This window comes from Rattus norvegicus, chromosome 2 (assembly GCF_036323735.1).
Source record: "Rattus norvegicus strain BN/NHsdMcwi chromosome 2, GRCr8, whole genome shotgun sequence".
NCBI classification, from domain to species: domain Eukaryota; kingdom Metazoa; phylum Chordata; class Mammalia; order Rodentia; family Muridae; genus Rattus; species Rattus norvegicus.
The window spans coordinates 224,458,179-224,470,821 of record NC_086020.1 but is presented as its reverse complement, the minus strand read 5'-3'; positions in this window follow the sequence as shown (position 1 = coordinate 224,470,821).

The window sequence follows — 12,643 nt, the reverse complement described above, 5'->3', positions numbered from 1 at the left end:
ACTTATTTTATATTTATATTTCATTTAAGAATGCCAAAGGTTTGGTTCCTCTAACCGCCCAAGAGACCAAAGAATACATGATACAATAATGTTACACTTATAATGCAGTCAAAAATCATAGGAATCACTAATACTACAATACTTTGTCACCTCCATTTGTAAATGCTACATTTTTGTAGAAGCCAATGAAAACAAAGATGAATTCATTTTCAAATCTAAGTTTTCTGTCCAGCCTCCTAGAATTGTAAACAAAAACTAAAGGAAGGGGACATATGCTCTTTCATTTATTTCTTTGTTTTATGTATCTGTATACACTGTCAGTGTCTTCAGACACACCAGAAAAGGGCATCAGATTTCATTACAGATGGTTGTGAGCCACCACATGGCTGCTGGGATTTGAACTCAGGACCTCTGGAAGAGCAGTCAGTGCTGTTAACCACTGAGCCACCTCTCCAGGGCTGCTCCTCCTGTACATGCAGAAGTGCTTCGGTAAGAGTGGTGGTGAGCTCAGTAGAGAACAATGAAAGATGAGATGGAAAGAGAGAGGGGGAGGGGAAGAAGGAAGGGGGGAGGGAAAGGAGGGGGGAGGGGGAGGGGGAGAGAGAAGCAGCCCCACTGATGCTTTGGTTTCTTCCTAAAAACGGTCATGAAAATCCAACAATGTTCCTATGTTCATATTCTATAAATAGTTTCCTATTTTCCTTATGCTAAAAAGATTATGACCCAACCCTCAAGGAAAGAAGTGAGTCCCAAAGCAGACTGATCAAGCAAATAGAAGCAGGTTGGGAGTTGAGAAATTAGTTTAATTCTCCCTCCCATCTGGGGACAGAAAGAGAACTGTTAGCACGTCGAAACTCTTGCCAGAGAGACTTCGTCTGGGTCATACCAAGCCTATGTCCTGAGGCTCACACACCTCTTAAGAACTGAACGGAGCAGACATTACTTTTACACACGTCCCAGGGATTTGCAGAGTGTGCTTGGTGGTTAAGGCCCAGCCTTTCTGGCTCCCCACTAAATTGGACATAGTAATATTTATCCACCGTATGCGAATCACGTGTGCGCTAACTACATACTACTAAACGGCATGAGAAAAACAAAAAGTTTTGCTTGACGAAGTATTATGACTGCTTTTAAGCTAATGTAAGCATGAAAAAATTTTAGCCCAGTGACACATTATAAATTTCTTATAATAAATATAGAAACCGTAGGGATATTTCAATCCAATTCAGGGGTTGAGCCAGTAAATTGGTAATAATGGCCCCTGAACAAAATCTAATGAGACAACCCCTCTCCTCTGCCCACTTTGTAGATTTTTCCCTTTAGGCCTCGAGCAATGGGGATTAATTTTGTTTTTAAGTGATTTAACTACAGAACTTCTCCCCCCCCCATTTCTTATACATATTCTAATTACATGGAAGAATGGGTTTCAAATTGAATTCAGAAGAACTGGGTTCTAAAGGCAGTTCTTTCAAATAAATTTTATGTAACACATTAAAAGATGTGGACAGGATTAATTTATATCAGACCTCACCTCATGCTGACCCCAAGAGAACCTCAGCCACGCCCCTGAAATAGTCCAGGGGTCGTAAAGTTTTCAATTTTTTTTTTTTATGAAGAGAAGGGTAAAATCCAAGTAACTGGGAAGTTTTCTTTATTTAAAAAAAACATGATTTTTTAAAAAATATTACAGTTTCTCTCTCCTCCTGTAATCAAATTTTCATTCATTTAACTAACATTTGTTTGAAAACATCACTATTGGTCAGAAGTAAGACAGCAAATGTATATAAAACAATGGAAAAATAGAAAAAAAAATCTGTCCACTGGTGAATTCAGGCATTAAAACAAATAACCATTTCAGCCTATGAATAGAGTTTAAAACTGAACTAAGTGTCACGGTAGAAAGTTCAGGAGCTGTCAGAACAGCCGACAGTTTGGACTAAGGCTGAGGCTTCTGTTTGGACATGCCACTTCAGTAGTTGGCCAATGGAAAGGCAGCCATGGGACAGAGAAGTCACAAAGGTCCGGAGGCAGTATTTATTTGAGAAATACTTGCCGATAAAACATTTGTGGCAGTAAATACACATTGCCTCAGCTTGGATTTCTACAAAGGAGAAGGTGCTGAGATGATCACTTCCAAGGCAGATTGTAAAGAACACTGAAGGAACGCAGAAGGAGGATTGAAGTTTAGAGCATGGGCTCGGGAGGGGGTTGGGAGGTGGGAGTGAGGGATTTGGGGTGGTAGGGTGGTGGAAGTGGGGGGTGGGTAAAGTGTGTGGGGTGGTGGAGGGTGGTTGGGGAGGAGTGGGAGAGTATATAACAACACAGAGTCCAAAGCAGACTCTGTTAACTGACAGTGAACATCGCTTGGTCTCTTCTCATCAGCTGAGGATGTAAACGCTTTAACAGGCCTTTCTGGACATACTGATGGGCAAAGGTGTTGCAGTAAATTTAGCTAAACCACTTTGTGCTCTCGGTGGGTCGCGCTCCCAGCCACCCGCCAGAGCCCTCTGGATTCGCCAATGAAAGGCATACATACATGCACGCACGCATGCACCCACGCACGCATGCTCCAGTTAATTTTAATACGCATGACTCGTTCGAAAGTTGGGTAGTTCTGATCCTTCGCTCTCCAGTACTCCTGACTCAGCACCTTCTAAATCTATGTTTTGTCTTTGCTGCCCTATTACCTTCTGGGAAGTCCTGCCCATAGGGCTGCTTTCCCTTCCCACCTACATTTTGGAAGAATTTTCTTATAGAGCTCTAAATCTGATCCGTCTCCCTCCCAATCATGGTGTTTCTCATCCTCTCTTTCTCCCAGTTCCTAGCCCATGCAAATCTAAAGGTCCTGCCTCAGTCTACCTGCCCAGTCATTAGCTGTTGGGTCTTTATTGATCAATCAAAAACCAATTGGAGACAAGGACCTTCAGCATTTGGACACCCAGATTGCTGATTTTGGGGGCCAGACTAATTCAAAGCATTAGAACCAATCACCAACACAAAGGCATTCACCCAGACTGAGAAAACAAATCTTTCCTTGTAGTGAGGCTGAGTGGCACTTCTCCATGCCCACAGCCGTATTCTGTTTTCTAGAAGACCTTTACAAACAAGCAAGAAATAAACCAAAAAATACAGTAGAAGACAGAAGTAGGGAATTCACACATTTTTTTTTAAAAAAGTCACAAATAATCAACAAATACTATGTTCAAATATGTTCAAACATTGTTGGCAATAATGAACAAGATGAAGACGGGAGAAAAGTCTTGGGGTTTACATTCATCTTCCTTGTGTGTCACCATGGCAGTAGCGTTTCTGCTCACTGTGGGATCCTAGACCATGGTCTCTCTGGATATGACACTTTTTTTAGTGAAGGTGCATTCCCAAAGATGGCTCACTAGAGTGTACTATAACCAGAGGAAATGTCACACAGCAGGGGGAAATATAATAGTATTCATTGATAAATGCATGGGGTTAGCTCTGTATGTCAATCTGAAAGCAAACAAACTTCTACATGTGTTGATCATAAATACATCTCAAATTATAGCCTTCTATTTTGAGGTATAGCCATTCCTGCAGCACTTACAATGATCTTATCTGTCTAGAAAGGAACTTAACTGATCTCACATATAGTTAACGGATACAAAGAAAAATCTGAGAAAATACCCACGAAGCTTGATTTGGTTGCATAGCATTGCCAGATGTGCATGTGTGATTTTAGCACTATTTGAACTCCAGCACAGGATGCCTTCAGTCTAGGTAAGTATTTCCTGAGTCATCCACCAGCTAACCATTTACAAAGGTTCACCAACCCCCATGTGGACAACATCTGTTAGCCCATGACGCTCACTAAGAAGAGCCTTCACCGTGACCTGGAAGTACGTGTCTAGAAAAAAGAAACCAGATGCAAAAAGAAACTGAAGGAAGAAGGGAACATTAAAAAATATGATTAAAACATATTCACAGTGCGCGACCTTTCAGGTTTGACGAGAAACGGTTGGGACTGCCAAGGTGATTTTAGAACAGTATGGAATTAGCTAGAACCAGTACAGTGGACATGTACAAAGGCTCTGACCAGATTCTAGCATGCATGCTTGTAAAATACAACTACTCTAACATAACCTTTGTGAAATATTATACTATATTGATTATATTAATTTTATATAACTAGTCATTGCTCAGACCTTTCCAGGCTAAATGTAATGTCACAGTGCAGTGACTTGATCAACATACAAAAACACACTGGCTTATGCTTTCACACAAAAGCAGGCCAGAGCTAATTTAACCTCCTGTGGTGGGAGCATTTTTCTTCTTCTTTTAAAAATTTTCTCTTATTTTGCTTCTGTAACCAAGAAATAGCTTTTGTAAGTAAAAGAAAGCGTCATAAGAAATACTTACAATGACATCCTAGTCCCCATTACTAAACTTCAAAGCAATAATGAGATAAAATGCTAACAAAACAGAAGTGCAACCTTACAAAGACAGCAAAGGGGAGACTGAGCTGAACTGTTTTCCTTGCAATTTTTAGAAATCTATCATTGGCCCTTGGGTATAATTATTCCACCTTTCTAATCACCACTGTCAACTCATTCCTTTAAAATTCCAGCTTTAGATTGAGCCTTAGATGAAGCTTGACTCTCCCCTCCTCTGCCACGCCCTGGATAAGAAATGACAAGTCAGTCTTTTAAACACACATTACCTGAGCCTGTGTGCCTTTGTTGAACAAAGTGACAAAGCTATTTGAGTTGGCGTCACTTTGCTCAGGACATTTCTTTTCCTGAAGAAAATGTCTTCCAGGTCAGGTTATCAGTAGAGGCTGACCCTTCTGCTTTAGTTGGGGGTGGGGGGGAGCCACACCAACTGCCCTACCACTAAGGTGGTTGACAGATCAATCTGTTTGGATTGAACAATGGTGTATGACAAAGGAAAAAATTACAGGCACTGGAACAACTAGTCCAAGAGCAGCTGGAAGCTCGACACATAGAGGAGTCCACCAGCCCTTGGAATTCTCCAGTATTTCTCATTAAAAAGGAATCTGGCAAATGGGGAATGTTAACAGATCTGGGAGCAATTAATAAAATTATTCAACCAATGGATTTTTTGCAGCCTTTGCCTTCCTTGTTGCCTAATGAATAGCCTATTATAGTAATTAATTTAAACGATTGCTTTTTCACAATCCCTTTACAAGAATAAGATGAGATTTGCTTTCACACTGCCCACATTTAGCCATGGTATGCCAACCAACAGGTCCCGGTGAAAAGTCCTGCCACAGGGAATGTTGAATAGTCCTACTTTAGAAGGACTAGCTTATGGGCCAATAATTTGAACAACAGCCATTGGAAATGATTCATAATTCCTGAATCCATAATTTAGCATCCATACATTGCTTAGTGAATTCAAATGGAGATATCTTAGGAAAAATGTTTAATGAAGCAAAGAGAATTTTGCTTTATTGGGGATTACAAATTGCTCCTGAAAAAATACAAAGAAGATATTCTATTAATTATCTAGGATATAATGTAAGTCTGCAGGAAATTTGACCACAAAAAAGCACAAATCAGAAGAGAACAATTTGTGGGTTGATGTCTATATGTAGTCGAGGACAGGCACAAGATAAGGCAAGGCCTGTGATTAGGCAGTGAAAAAGAAAGGTGGGCAGAGAATTTTGGAGACTGGACAGAGAGTACAGGAGAAGGAAGATGGAGGAAGAGAAGGACCCAGATCCATGTGTCTTTAAATAGCCACAGGTAGCTGTGAATATCTTATAAGAGATGGATAATCACAGGACAATTTGTCTTAACTGGGTGGGCAGCTTATATCAATATCAATCGGCTCTGAGTTTATTGTGTGTATGTTTGGTGGGGTGAGGATTTACTGATATAAATCTGACTGATAAATTACAATCCTTTAGAGTTTTGATTTTGCAGTGTTACTGGGAATTGTGACTATAAGCACAGGAGGCAGATGGCTGGCTGCATGGGGCTGACGTGCCAGAAACCTGCCAAGGGAACTTAGCGATTCCATTGGAAACGTCTCAGGAACTCGGGACCAGAGAGTCTGCCGATGGTGCCATGTGGCCGGCCACTCCCGGCATAAGATGGTGTTTCCTTTTTATTTCCCACTACACCAATTAAGAACTCTTAATGATTTTCAAAAGAGATATTAGCTGGCTACAACTTACAGTTGGTTTGACTACTGAGGAACAAAGTAATTTGTTTCAAACCTTATAAGGTGATATTAAATACTAATAAAAAGATTATCAGCTGAAGCCAAAAAGAAATTGGCTCTGGCAGACAAATCAACCAACCAAACAAAAGCAAACAAAAACAAACAAAAACAAAACCCTACAAAATGCCCAAAATGATCGCATAAATCCAAAGATTGCCTGGGTATTTTGTTGTTGTTGTTGTTGTTGTTGTTGTTGTTGTTGTTGTTTTTATTTTTTTTATTTTGCAGGTACACCTTCTTCCACAGGAATGCTTATGCAGAGGGAAGATCATACTTTAGAATGGATTTTTTTTTTTAGCACACAACAGAGTCAAAGAACTAACCCATATAGAAGAGGTCTCTAAACCAATTCTCAGAAGGAGAAAGATGCTTCTTCAATTATCTGGAACAGACCCAGCCGAGATTCCGGCACCTTTAACTAATCCTGAGGTCGCCTCATTATGGGCACAAGGTGAACATTATTAACAAAGAGGAATAATTTTTGGGGTGAAATTAGCAACAAATACCTCAAAACTCCAGTTTATTAAAGAAAAAAACTAATTGTGTTCTCCACTGTATAGTAAAAGGAACGCCAATTTCTGGAGCCCCTACATTTTATACTGATGCAAGTAAATTGGGAAAGGCAGAGCATATGTCAGGAAATATTAGAAAAGGTCTGAGTCCTTATGATTCAGTTCAAAAAATCATAATAATATGCAACTCTTATGATGTTATTATATTTTCAAGAACCCCTTAATATAGCATTTGACTCTCGATGTGCAGAATGATGTTTTGCACAGAGAAACTGACGAACTTATTCAGGATGAGTCTGAATTGACTTTACTCTTTATTAAACTATAAGTGAGCGGAAATAGGAATTATCCTTTGTACATAACACGTATCAGATCTGATACAGGTCTGTCAGACTCTCTGGCACAAGGTAATAATGAAATCGATCAGCTTTCGATAGAAAGTGTGCTCGAAGCTTCATGATTTCATTAAAACACTCTGGTTTAAAGAAAAAGAATTCCCTTACTTGGTAACAGGCCAAGAAAATTGTGAAGAAATGTCTTACTTGTTCTTTATATAAGTAAACTCCATTACCTGCAGGAAGTAATAGCTTAAAGGTATCCAAAGAAATGAAATTCGACAAATGAGTGTGTCTCATTTTACAGAGTCTGGTAAACTAAATATGTGCACCATACTAAAGACACATATTCAGGAATTCAGTGTGCAACTGCTTTAACTTCTAAAGAAGTTGATTCTGTAATTATGCATTTATTAGAAGTTATGGCCACTATGGGAATACCTGTACCAATTAAGACTGACAATGTTCCACCATATGTCCCTAAATAAAACCAAGCAATTTTTACATATGATAATAGAAAACGTATAACAGGCACACCACAAAACCATGCAGGACAAGAAATTGTGGCGTGAGCTAGTTGTACTTTAAAAGAAATGCTTAACAAACCATAAATGGGTAACAAAGACCCCCAAGTATATACTACATAATGTTTTATTAACTTTGAATTTTTGAAATGCTAAGTGTACTGGCTGGTTTTGTGTCAACTTGATACAGGCTGGAGTTATAACAGGGAAAGGAGCCTCCCTTGTGGAAATCTCTGTGCGACACAGCTGTAAGCATTTTCTCAATTAGTGATCAAGAGGAGGGGGCTCCTTGTGCATGGTACCGTCCCTGGGCTGGCAGTCTTGGGTTCTATAAGAAAGCAAGCTGAGCAAGCCAGAGGAAGCAAGCCAGTAAGAAACATCTCTCCATGTCCTCTGCATCAGCTCCTGCTTCCTGCCCTTCTTTTGAGTTCCAGTCCTGACTTTTCTGTGTGATGAACAGCAAGGTGAAAGTGTAAGCTGAATAAACCCTTTCCTCCCCAACTTGCTTCTTGGTCATGATGTTTTGCGCAGGAATAGAAACCCTGACTAAGACATTAAGGAACAAAAAACTATAGTTGCTGAGAGACATTGTGTTATGGAAGAAAAAAATGCTGAACTAAACCAATCTATTTATTTTATAGATGTCCTAACCCCAGAATGGAAACAGGGAATGTGTTATGGTGGGGAAGAAGTTTTGTCTTATGTTCCTACAGGAAAGGAGAGACTATGGGTTCCTTCTAAATTGATAAAAATCAGATATCATGAGGGAGACCTCCTGAAGATCCTGGCTACAGATAGGAAGAAAGAAATAAAAAAAGACCAAACAGGACAGACAACATGATTTCCTGAAGCCTCCATATGAGAAGAGCTCGGAAACATTTTCAGCTTACGTAGCCAATAATTCATTGGCTATGGAATCCTCAGAACTTACACCATTTTTTTCCAATGGCACAGATAAAAATGTATACTGCAGTTTAGTTACAATCCAAATTAGCTTAAGAAAGACAGGTGTCTGCCACCTGCTCGAACACGGAAGAAGGAATCTTTGTTAACTGACCTGTGCACCTTGCATATTCCATACATATGTTAGTGCCAAACTGTCTATTACTTGTAAGAGCTTCTATGTTCACAGAGAATAACAACCAGAAAAATAAAAGTTCTAACAGGATCCACCCTTGTGGATCTGGAGATGCCTGATCCTATCTCAGTCTACCTCAATGCTATTTCCTCAAAAGACTTCCAGAACGGTGTCAAAGAAAGGTGATGACTTCAACACGCCCAGCCCAGTCAGAACTTCACTTAAGACTGAATTTTCTCAGTGTACAGAGACTGGACAGCAAATGCTACAGCTAGTTTTCTTAAGACTAACCATTTTCCCAATCTGCTTGGGCCCCCAAAAGAAATACTTCACCTCAAATTTTAAGAAAACTACACCGTAATCCCAAGATCAGGGAGAAAACAGGGTATAGGTTAGACTCGAGAATTTCTCTCCTCTTCTCTATCTTTCTTTCTTATGTGTGGGGGGGGGTTGAAAAGTAAAAGGGATAATATAGGAATATTATCAGAATAATAGGAAAAAAGGGCAGGATTCCTGAATCTACTTTTTTTTCAAGATTTATTCATTATAAAGATTTACTTATTATATATAAGTACACTGTAGCTGTCTTCAGACACACCAGAAGAGGGCATTGGATCTCTTTACAGATGGTTGTGAGCCACCATGTGGTTGCTGGGAATTGAACTCAGGACCTCTGGAAGAGCAGTTGGTGCTCTTAACTGCTGAGCCATCTCTCCAGCCCATATTTGTGGGCGCTTGTGCCATGTGCCCATGAAGAAGTCAGAGAACAACTTTTTTTTTCTTTTCTTTTTTTCGGAGCGGGGGAGCGAACCCAGGGCCTTGCGCTTGCTTGCTACCACTGAGCTAAATCCCCAACCCCCTGAATCTACTTTTAAACCAAAGAATATGTTATAGCTAATAATATCACATTGGCATATATATCTTTGTAAATTGATACATATTAAGGTCTTATTTTTTACATTGGTATAGATTTTTGAATTTTGATACATAATGTTTTATTTTGTTACATTGCTATAGGTCTTTAAATGTTGACACAAAATTTGAAGATATTTTTGTTACAAAATACTGTATATTATGTTTCAACTCTTGCATAGGTATTAGACTTTCACAGTTCATTCTGAAGGTGTCAATGTAAAGCTCTAGTTCCTTTTAATGCTGCTATTATAAACTGTTTAGGATAATTAAGAAATGCAAGTGGATAGACAATCAAACTCATGGTCATGTTAGATACTAGACTAATTTATCACAAATTATGCTTAATAGGTTGAACGAATAATAAATATCTAAAACGAACAATATGTGCCTATTCAGATATACTGTGGATAGTATTAAAAAATATGGCACTTAGAGATGGTTTTGTTTTACACTGAGACGTGTCAGTTCCTGACAGCGGTACATTTGACTTGGAAGAAGACACGAACATCGGAAAACTCCGAATGGAGTTGCTTCACATGTGACAAGCTGCCACTGGCAAAAACTGCCATTGCTCTGGCCGCAGACAAAATGTCTGTCCAAAACGGGAAGCTGCATGTTCTGCATTTCCTACATACTCAGGTGATATTCATTCCTTCTCAGGTCTCTGACGGGGTTGAAGACAAATAATTATAGTCTCACAGTGAAGCTTAAGTTGTTTAGGATTTAAGAGCATGATGTTTTTAGGTTTCAGAAAATGTTTTAGGCTAGTAATACAAGTTGTGATCGAAAGCGATGATAGAACCATCACGATAGAAAATGATTTGCATAGAGAACTCTGAGCACAAGAAGATGGAATAGATGACAGATTACTTTATCCAATTTGCCAAATATGAATGGATTAGATTTTATGAATGGAACTCCTACCTAGTAGTTTTCATAATTGTTTCATATATGTACGTACTGTATGTTGCTTATTATTATAAGAGAAAGAGACATTTTATTTAGACAAAGGGGGGGAAATGGGAGTTGGTCTGTATTAAATTGCTAAATTCTGTACCCCAAGATCTGGCTGCCCCAAGATAAATTCAAACATCTACCAACCTTTGTGGTGTAAACCTTGCTCCCAAATTCAAAGCTGTTAAATAAAACGGGTGATAGCCAACTACTAAGGAGAATAGAAGGAGGCAGGATTTGAGTTACTAGGCAGGGGATTGCAGGTAGGGATCATGAGGCGAAGGAAAAAGTGAGGGAGAGAGAAGGAGCTCAGAGGAGGAAGGAGAAGAGGGAGAAGAGGAAGTCTCCGTTTAGATGAAATGTACCACGAATACATCCCCAAGTGAAACACTACCTCAGAACAGACTTACAGGCTGATTTTTTTTAAACCTACTTTTAATAAGGGTTCTTAAATGCTTTAACTTCCTTCTAGCCCACCACTCATCAGAGGTAGTGGAAAGGAAAGGTTAATAGAACAAAGGAGGATGTGGGCCTGTTTAGAAATATTTCCTTGGAACAAATCCAATCTGCGTTGGCAGAATATTAGCAGTACGGTTCACATGAATTAGCAGAATCAGCAGCAGCAGCTCAATCTACTTGTAAAGACCATTCATGGATTAGCAACGGCAGGTCGGTCCAGAAGAAACCCTGAGGCTCTGGCGATCAGCTAAAGTCTGTGGAAGTTGCAAGAAGCTGTCTGAACACCACAGAAGGTTTCTGGTACATTTCCGTCTAAAGTCATGGCAAAGGATGACCAGCAAAGAACGGCAAAGTGAACCAACACCATAGTGTTCTGAGCGAGGACCAGAATCGGCAAAGCCCAACAATGACTGGCAGAGAATGGTAGGGCACACCAATACCACACACTGTTGCCACTGTCTGCTGGGTTCTCTTTATACCCTTTCCAAACATCAAGCATCCTCTCTAGCAAAACATCACATGCCTTTTTCCCAGACTGATTCCAGAAAAACACCATGTTTGTTCTCAGCAAAACATCCTCCATCGTATCGGATTCAACAAAAACATCCCCTATTAAGGCAGTTTCCAGGAAAATGGCACAACTGAGTCTCCAAAGAAAGAAGAATTTTCCACTTGAGTACTCAAACAGCAAATATTTGGGGAAGTGGCTTGTCTAGCCATTAGAGAATTAGACTATGAGTAATTTACCCGGTAATTATGCTAAAGCTAAACAAATATAAAATAGCCTGTATCCTATTTATTTGAAAGCTTGATGGGGAGAGAAAAATTAATTTAAATTACATTCACCCCTCCATTTCCCCCCCAAACTTAGTGTCCTTTTTAAAAAAAAATATCCATCAACTCTAGCTTGTTGGACCTGCTTACTTTAGGTGTGGGGTCATCCGCTGGAGCATGGTTGACCTATCAGGAGTTATCCCTTAGAGAAAACTAACTCTCCTACACCCCAAAGCCATTGATTGTTCATAGCTCCCCAGTAGGGGGTTGGCTCATAAACCTCTTCCTATTCTGTGTTTAAATGTTGACTGACTTAATCATGTGCAAGAACCACAGATTCTGTGGGTTCATGGATGCAGTGATCCTGTCATGTCCAGAAGACACTGTTTTTCTTCCCTGCCAACCTCTGGCTCTTACGGTCTTTCTGCCACCTCTTCCACAATGGTCCTTGGGCCTTGGAGAGGGGTGTGATACAGACGCCCCAAGTGTGGCTGAGCACTTCATTGATGTATTCCCTGCACTTTGACCAGTTGTGAACTTCTGCATTTACCACCATTTTTCTGAACAAGAAAACAAAACAATCAATCAGTCAAAACAAAACAAAAAAGATGAAAAACATAATAAAACTCCAAGCCCCTCTCTAATTAAGCGTGAGAGTTGTAATACTCTACAGTAGAGAGACATGACTTGGAAAGGCAGTTTGACAATATGTCTACCTATTAGCATCTCAGTAGTAGATTCTTCTCACCAATAGAGTCTTGCCCCTGGATCCTGTGAATTCTCCAACCCTGAGTTCTTGGCCAGATTTACAGTGTTTGCTCCTAGGGAGAGGGTCTTAAATCCAATCAGAATGTGACTGGTTAGCTTCCT